Below are 9,443 nucleotides of genomic sequence, written 5' to 3'. Positions count from 1 at the left end.
TGTAAACAAGAAAATGTTTAATAAAAAGAGGGAAAGGAACCCAGCATTAATTTGGAAAAGCATCACAAGCATGATTTGAAAATACATGACCATGATTAAAACACCCGACCCCGAGGTGCATTGTTCCTTTGCTCAGTTTCTCACCTTGCACCGTGAAAATCACAGAAACAAATGTTCCCTTTAACACACCACTCCTGTCTTCTCCCACTTCACCACACTCACAGCTGCTGTTCTTGTTTAGCAAAGACCCAGAGTGCAGAGGTGCATTCACCTCCCACTCCGGGAGTTGGGAGAAGAGACCATATCAAACAATGCCTTTGCATTGCTCCTATGTCATTTACTGTGTGCCGGTATCATGCCCACTGAGTGCTCTGCTGTCATCCACTCCACTGCAGTGTCATTGTTCAGCTGCAGCTGTCCTTCTATCCTTTAATCGAGGGCAAATCTGTCTTTTCCCAGGATATGACAGTCAGATTTCTGAATGGTTTGGAGCAATTTAATCTTCAAATTCATGACTCTATACCATCTTGGGACCTGAACATGGCACTGTCAAGGCCCACAGGGCCTTCCTTGTGTTCTCTGCTTCCCTTGTGTTTTGTTTTCTCCGCTGCTGTTTTCACAAAATGTCTCCTTCCTAGTCACTGTCACTTTGGCCCACGGGGTCCCTGAAATCAGAGCAGTCACATTGGAGCCACCCTATGTGGTGTTCTAGAAGGATTAAGTTCAACTGGAGCCCCACCCAGCCTTTTTGCCAAAGGAGTGTCACAGTTGCACAATAATCAGAATATATTCCTATTTTTTCCAGCGCCTCACAATGAGGAAGGCAGGTGACATCTTCTGGATGATAGAAGTGAGCTGGCCTTCTACCTCAAGAGAACCAAATCAAATAAGTTGAAGCAACTCTTCATCGCAGTAGCAGACAGGATGGCAAGGCCTGGGATCTTCTGCCCAGAGAATCTCCTCATGGATAACTGCCTGCCTCAAATTCTGATAGGAGCAACTTCTTCACCTCCTCCTCCTGCATGGGGAGCGCGGAGCCCAAACGGCTGTTAGTACCACTTGCTCCCACGTGGCAGCCCTGCTGAGTAGCTGCCTATGAGCTCCAGCTGCTCCTGCACCGTTTCCCTTCACCCCAGCACTGATCCTGCAGCCTCCCAGTTGTCCCGCACCTTCCCTTCCCCCTTGTTTTCCCGCCCTCTCCCCTGCCAGGGTCTGTTCACGGCCAGAGGGCGAGGCCTGGAGCCGCTGTCACACCACACATCACCGCCCTGCCTTCACCTTCCGCCGTGGCGCTGGGCTGACTTCTGCTCTGCTCAGCCGAGCCACCATGGGGGAGTAAGCGGCGCAAGCGGCCATTTGGGCCCTGAACTCCTCATGTAGCACAGAGGTGCTGTATGGGGACTATGGGCCCAAACGGCCACTTGCATCGCTTGCTCCCCAGCGGCAGCACAGCTGAGCAGAGCAGAGCAGAAGTCAGCCGAGTGCCATGGCAGGAGGCAACAGCGCCACCCAGATGGAACAGCCAGTGTTTCAGCGTTACAGAGTCACAGACATTGGGCTATTATATTTGTGATTTCAGAGAGCAAGTCTGTGAGTGTGTTTGTCTGTCTGTTCCTTCAAGAACTTCTACTAAACAGTTAGACATAGGACCACCAAATTTGTTATACAGCTTCCTCTTACCATAACTTAAAGCAGGGCAAAAGTTTGCTTGTGCTAGGAAAATGGCATATGCCTGAAATGGGATTGTTTCTAGTAAAACCATACAGAAAAAAGAGACATAATCACCAGATAGAGCGTAACCCTATACCACCTTGGGACCTGAACCTGGTACTGTCATGGTCCACAGGGCCTCCCTTTGACCCATTAATTTTGTGTTCTCTGATACTCCTTTCAAGGAAGGTCTCCTTCCTAGTCACGGTCACTGTGTACCACAGAGTCCCTAAAATCAGAGCATTCACATTGGAGGTACAATGTATGGTCTTCTATAAGGATTAAGTCCCACCGGAGCCCCACCTAGCCTTTTTTTTTCCAAAAGTGGTGTGTCAGTTCCACAACAACCAGTTTTTCCTTTTTCAGTTCTCAGACCCAACCAAAATCCTCACAAACCAGACTAGCGGCCCATCAAACTTACACAAGAAAGGAATGTTGTCCCTCTCAGTGTAATAAAATATCCATTTCTGGGCCTCATTTACTAACTTAAAGGTATCCATTCTCATATCCTGCCGAGTGAAACAATTCTCAGCTCATGATGTAAAACAAGTAAAAGGCAGCAGTTCACTAGTTCCTTTGTCCCTATACCAGGATTCCATACCCGGGTCATCTACGTGAGACATAATTCCATAATCCTATAATTATAGCCAGACCAGTCTGACAGCTACAAGGTTCTTAAACTTTTCAACCACATCTCTCACCATATCCCTCAACCTAGAGCTTCTGCAGGTAGACGCCTCAAAGTATTCCATTACAAAGGCCTCATTCACCTCTGAGTCCTACCCCTGCTGAGCTTCTCTGGAATCACTTTCCTCTATCCATCATGTTTTGAACCCTCCTTCAGGTAGTTATTTCAACATTTGTACAGTATATGCTATTTTTTATGAAGGATTTCAAAAGGTGGGTAGTTGACTAATGATATTGTATCAACTATTAAACACAATTAGTTGATAAGGGAAGGGCTCTGTCCGAGCGTGGGCCATTCCAGGAGCTACCCCCACTGTGGTTTTCCAGTTTAAATGTAGTAGGAGTCATTAAATAAATAAGAATAAATGTTAAATTATTATTAATAATAGTAATAAAAATAAGTTAAATAAAGAAAGCCCTACTTCTTACAATTCTCTCTTCTGTGAGGTGTTTTAACTATGTATACAGCATCACAGGTCTGCACATTTGTTGGTTTTGTATGCACAAAGTAGAACATACATGGGGAAACAGAGGTGGACAAAGCATAAATTTTTAAGGGGCCTTGTGAATAATAGCTAGTGGATAAAAAAGTAGAAAAAGAGTAAAATGTGATAGCCTTTATCTGCAACTTTACTTACTAGCTCAGTTTGCAGCACATGGGTACCTCGTGATTTATTCAGGGCCTGGTTCACAAAATTAGTATAGGGTGAACGTCTTTAGTCCAACGTTCTCTGTTCCAGCCACATCAGTGGTCCAGCGTGATTTTAATTAGCTGGATGTCCACTTATGGGTGTTGTCAAGTTTCCTACTGTCCCATAAAGTCTGTTTAGAGCCACCACTCCTGGCTCTGTGTTCTGTGCTGTTATTTAGCTCTAATTTACCCTTAAATGTTTCCTAAGAGTACAGTAAACAACAGAAGTGTTGGTAATGTTGCCAGACAATATAGACCCCCTTCAGATCAGCAAATTCTCTTGTTCAGCACTGGTCAGGTCCCGAGAGTGCTGGACTAGAGAGGTTCAACCTGTAAAGCCAATCATAAAGCATGTGATACAATGTACTGCACATGTTAGTCTGTTTTAAATACATATAGGCTGCGTCTAGATTGGCATGATTTTGTGCAAATACTTTTAACGGAAAAGACTTTCCGTTAAAAGTATTTGTGCAAGAGAGCATCTATACTGGCATGTGCCTTTGCGGAAAAGATTTGCTTTTGCACAAAAGCATCTGTGCCAGTGTAGACGCTCTCTTGCGCAAGAAAGCTCCAATGGCCATTTTAGCCATTGGGCTTTCTTGCGCAAGAAATTAACATTGCTGTCTACACTTGCCCTGAGTGGGAGCGTCAGAATATTTGCACAAGAACCACTGATTTTGTACATTACAAAGTCCATGTTCTTGCACAAATACTCGCGGCCAGTGTAGACAGGCGGCAAGATTTTGCGCAAAAGCAACCACTTTTGCGCAAAATCATGCCAGTCTAGATGCAGCCATACTATATAATCTGATTTATAGCTATGAACTTTGGAGCTGTGATGCACTCTAAACTACACCTAAGTCTGATTGCAGCTTTCTGAAATGCCAATAGAGAAACCTTATGACGAGTCTGGTTTTTTAACTGAGTTTTTGGATTGCAGAGAACTGGATAAAAGTGTTCTCACAGAAATAAAGTGTTCTGCATAAGTCTACTGGAAACAGTCTGGGAGGAATTCCAACAATGCTATTTTGGAATATGAGTCAGCAAAAAACAGGACATAATTTTACAAAATGATAGTCTAGTAAATGGGACCGCTTGCATGACTAAGGACTTGCAGGATTATCTTGATAACAAAATTGCATGGTGAACTTCTGAACAGAATTAGGTTTTAAGATCAACATTCTAAAAGATTGTTTATTCCAGAAGCTTATTAATATGCAAGGACACAGAGAAACAGCATCCTAATTGTCCCTGCTAGCATCATAGTTATTATTAATTGTACAGTCCTCAAAAGGTCTATAGGATGATAAAATTAATTAAAACTTCCTTCACATGATGTGGTTTGAAGAAGATCAACATTTTCTTTTGTTTTTGTTTTAAAATAACTATCGTCACAGGTCCATATTGCTGGTGAATCATCGTAGATCGCCAGACACAGCACATCCTGTCAATATGGCTGGGAAAGAACTGCCCAAACAGTATCTAATTCAACACAATTTGACTAGGAGCTCTGCTGGGAGGCAGAAGAAATAGCTATATGGATTGTTAGCAGTAAAAGTAAAAATGCTTCTACGGAGATACCTTCCTTTCCTGTTCCCTAATGTAATAACAGAATAGTAGGATGGCATCATTATAGCTAGAGAGAAAAGGAATATTGCTTATTTACATTCTCAGAGCACCTGATTCTACTCTCCTTTACACCAGAGCAACTCCATAGGCCTTCCTGCTTGAATCCCAAAACAGTGAGTTAAAAGTTCTAATTTGGTAGCATTTTACAACTCACTCTGCACATACATACATTAGCACACAAAAATTATGAAAACCTCAGGAATGGACGTTGTTCTTAACTCTGAAATGTTCATAACTCATAAAACATGTCAAAAGTTTACAACTGAACCTTTAAAACTTTACTATGCAGAAGAAAATTGCTGCTTTTAGCCATCTTAATTTAAATGAAGCAAAGAATCAGTTTCCTTATTTTTGTAGTTTACATTTAACACAATTCTGCACTGTATTTTCTCCTTGGCCCCTGAGGATAGATCAAGAAGCAATGGGCTTAAACTGCAGCAAGGGAAGTTTAGGTTGGACAGTACGAAAAAACTCCTAACTGTCAGGGTGGTTAAACACTGGAATAAGTTGCCTAGGGGGGTTGTGGAATCTCTATCACTGGAGATATTTAAGAGCAGGTGTGACCATGCGTCATTCCCTTTTTCCCCACATTTAGGTGCTGCCATCCACCCGACCCTGAATCTCCGTAGCTCGATATCTGTCGTTTTTGGCCCATTTCAGCCTATGCTTGGCATAGTCCGACCTGGCACTGCAGCTGGCATGGCCGTCTGCGGCTCAGGCTCTAGATGACCCTCTGCATGGGTTGCGGGGAAAGGGCGGCGAGGTAGTGCCTGATTGCCTACTTTCAGTTCCAAATGAGAAGTGTGGTTGACCAGTCTGTCAGGTCTGACTCTGGGGATAGTCTAACTACTATATATAACTATACAATGTACAAGGAAGTGGAGAACCAGCATACTTATGGTGTGAGGAGAAAGACCCAGAAACTTTCCTGTCAGACAACAAAAGTAAAATACACCCAGTCCAGTTACAGACAGCCCTCTAAATTTGGTGGTTCACAAACTGTATCAAATTCCCCTGACTGCATGCATTAGCCTCCCCTGGAAGTGTGATGTTTTCCTCGCTATTTAACCAAAAGCAGCAGTTAGTTCAGGGATGGGCATGGGCGGCGAGTTATATGGGCTCGTGGTGCCCATGCTCCAGCAATATTCAGAGCTGGGGGGCTCTACTCCACCAATATTTCAAGTTGGGTCTCTCCCCCAGCCCTGCATGGAGCTCCTTGTGTTGCTCTCTGACCCCTTTGGCTCTCAGGTCACTGCAGGACTGCCCCTCAGCACAGCTTGCCCTCCTTGGGCTGTGTGTGTCTGACTCTGTCACTGCAGGACTGCCCCTCAGTGCAGCTTGCACTCCTTGGGCTGTGTGTGTCTGGCTCTGACACTGCCGGTCTGCTTCTTAGCACAGTATCTGTGCTCTGTGGGCTGTATAGGCCTCTGGCTCTGACATTGTAGGTCTGTCTCTCCACAGAGCTTGCTCTTCTTGCTGCTCTTCTTAGCTCTCTCTCCTTTTCTCAGAGAGACCTAGAAAATCCCAGCTCACATGGAGGATGGGACCTAGCCTCCTAATTTCCTCATTGGCCTGTCCAACCTGTCAATCAGGCTGAGCTGAAGTGTTGGCCTCTTTCCATTGTCCCTGGGGTCTGTCAGTCTCAGGGCTCTGATTTCTCATGAACTCTTTCCCTTTTGGTACTGGGAGCTAGCCAATCAAAAACTCCCACTGAGTTTTAGTAAGGGGCCAACAGTCCCCTTACATTCCCCCTTGCTAAAATTCTGCCACAGCCACAAAATTCACACCATATAAACAAAACATTAACAATTAACAGAAAAACATTTAACATATTTAACATCCTATGTCTACTGGACATGCTAACATTCATTAAGACACTACATAGTACCAATAACATAATCCTCTTTAACTGGCAATACACCCTTATTAGTTCTCTGGGACCTTCTTATAACAGGTGGTTCATTACCCATATTTTCTATTTCCCTGTCTTCAGGTAATACTGGGTCAGCCTGAGGGGGTCTGGTCATCCTCATTATGGCTTGGGTTTGCCACCCTCTGTTCCCCTTCGTATTCAGTTAGTGGGACTAGAACCATTCCCCAATTGCTTTCAGTCTTTTCAGGGCATTCTGATCTACGCCTCCTAGGATTCCTGACTGAACTAAAGGTGCAGTGTTTTAGCTGATCCCTGTGTACTGTTCTCTCATGACCTTCTCCTACAGTCCAAATGGTGTAAACTGGCAGGTCAGGATTGTTGTGAGCAACTATAATGTGGGGACTCGACTCCCACTTGTCCTGTATTTTATTACGCCCCTTGTGTCTATGATTATGAACTAGTACATGATCACCAGGTTTGATGAGAGCCCCACTGGACTTGTGATCATAAGTCCTCTTCCTGCTTTGGGCTGTCTCTCTAGTCATACTGAGAGCAACTTCACAGGCTGTCCTCAGCCTGTCATGGTGACCTTTGACCTAGTCATCCAGACTGGTCACCTCATCTTCCTCGGGACCTTCTCTGTCCAGAATATCCAGTGGCAACCTGGGATCCCTTGCAAACATGAGATAAAAAGGAGCATAACCCGTCGACGAATAGATATGACTGTTATAGGCCATCACCAGCTCAGGGAGATGTTCCTGCCAGGCTCGTTTCTTTTCACGCAGGAGTGTTCTGAGCATGTCATGCATTGTCCGGTTAAACCTCTCACCCTGAGAATTTCCTTGCAGGTGATAAGGGTGTTGTTCGGCTTTTAGCTATGCCATACAGTTTACATAATACTGACATCACCTCTGACTCAAAATTTCTGTCCTGTCAGTCATTTATACTAACCCCTCTGATCGTTCAGTCCAGTTAGCAATCCTTATGCAGCTGGAACACATGAAGAAATACATCTTCAGAACTGAAGCAAAATGGCATGCATCTTCATAGATCCGATCAACAGCTGAGCTGCACGGTTAGGTTTCCATAACCCTTCAGAATATGACACCAGTGGAAGGATGGCAGGAAAGACCAAATTATCTTACAGAAAGGCATGTCATTCAGCCTCCAAGACTCTTTCCTTGCTCTGAAGGTGCTTACAATGGCTGATAGAGCCACTGATGTGGTCATAAATACACTAGAGATGTTCATATGCTGTTTACCATTTAAAGATGAATATTACAGCATTTGTAGAGTTATGGTGGTGGATGTTTTCCAAGCACCAAACAAAGAAAAATTGCCATTGACAAGGGATGTATTTATATCTCCTATCAAGAGGCCAAATTATCAAGCAAGGAAATGACTTCAGGATAATAGAGCATATCCAAAATTACCCTCTCCTACCAGATACAGAAGGATCTTGGAGGATGGACTGAGCTCACCAATTATGCAGGAAATATGCATTCCCAAATCAAACCTACAAATTAAAAGTTCATCCACAAAGACCATATGTTGACCACTATGCCAGATGTCTGCCTTATGCAGAGATGTGTGTATGTTTGACATGGATGAGAAGCAATGTGACAAAGTGTCAAACAGTGACATAATTTTGACAAATACATGTTTTCAGCCTAAGTTCCCTAGGATTACTAAAGGCCATTTTTTTCATGTAAGTAATGCATCCTTGCATTCAAATATCATTTTAAAACATTGTTATTTAAATATTTTCTCTAATATATATCTCATAATTGTTTCAGTTTAACACCATTGAATTCTTGGGATACATGTATTATTCAGAATCCCTAACTTGACCTATTTCTAACAAAAGTTGTATTATTATAATGTCCACCAGCCAGAGTACCTGGAACTGGGAGGCAGTGATTCCCTCCTACCACTGAAATTATTTTTCACTTAATTCATAAAAATATACTGACACTGGCCTGATCTCTCTAAAATTAATTTGCTCCTTCCCCCAGAATGAGATTTCATCACATTGCTTTCCTAGAGTGAAATTACTGACAAGAATCTTGACTGAGTCAAGGAGAGAGAGAGTTTTAAATACAGAGAGCAACAATTTTAAATCATGTTTGATAAATGAGCATAGTGCTTCTAATAGTAATCTGCAGTGGTGGTCAATCTATTCATAGGCTTCTTGTAAGCAATTCTATTTTCATGGGCTCTATATTAATCCTACATCGTGTTCTTCTGGTCATACTTTACTGTTACCTCAACAGCTGTTGCAGCACTATAACCTCTTCTTTTCAAATGTTTCACTCTTTTGATTTCTATTTAGGATCTATTTTTCATGTCTGTATTTGAAGAGTTTCAATCATGAGACTGAAGAGCTGCTAAGTTGATTTGTATGTCCAGTATGGATTAAATATTATTGTAAATGTATCTAACTCATAAAGAAGATGACAAAATATGGAAGTCCAATATTTTCCACCACATCATTTCAATTGGAAATACAAACTCACCACATGTGATGAGAAAGAACCATGAGGCAATGAAACATATGGATATTTACCCATTGCTTTGCCTTCCAAAAACTGTGTTAGCATTGGAGCATCTCCATCTGACTCCTGCCTGAGCAGGCCCATCCCTAAGGGATGCAGAGGGCCAGGGACAACTCCCAGTCCATGCCAGGCCCTGCCCCAGCTCTTCCTGCGCCTTCTCTGTCCCTTCCCACTCCACCCTTCATTGCACCCCTTCATGAAGCCCTGTACACACAACAGTGGGACTTAAGGGATGACTGGGAGGCCTGGCATGCAGCAGTAGCAGCATTTGGGCCACCCTTCACTCACTAAGGCAGTG

Source organism: Pelodiscus sinensis, chromosome 3 (assembly GCF_052426305.1).
Source record: "Pelodiscus sinensis isolate ZL-2025 chromosome 3, ASM5242630v1, whole genome shotgun sequence".
In the NCBI taxonomy this organism is placed as follows: Eukaryota; Metazoa; Chordata; order Testudines; family Trionychidae; genus Pelodiscus; species Pelodiscus sinensis.
This window is presented reverse-complemented; position numbering follows the sequence as displayed.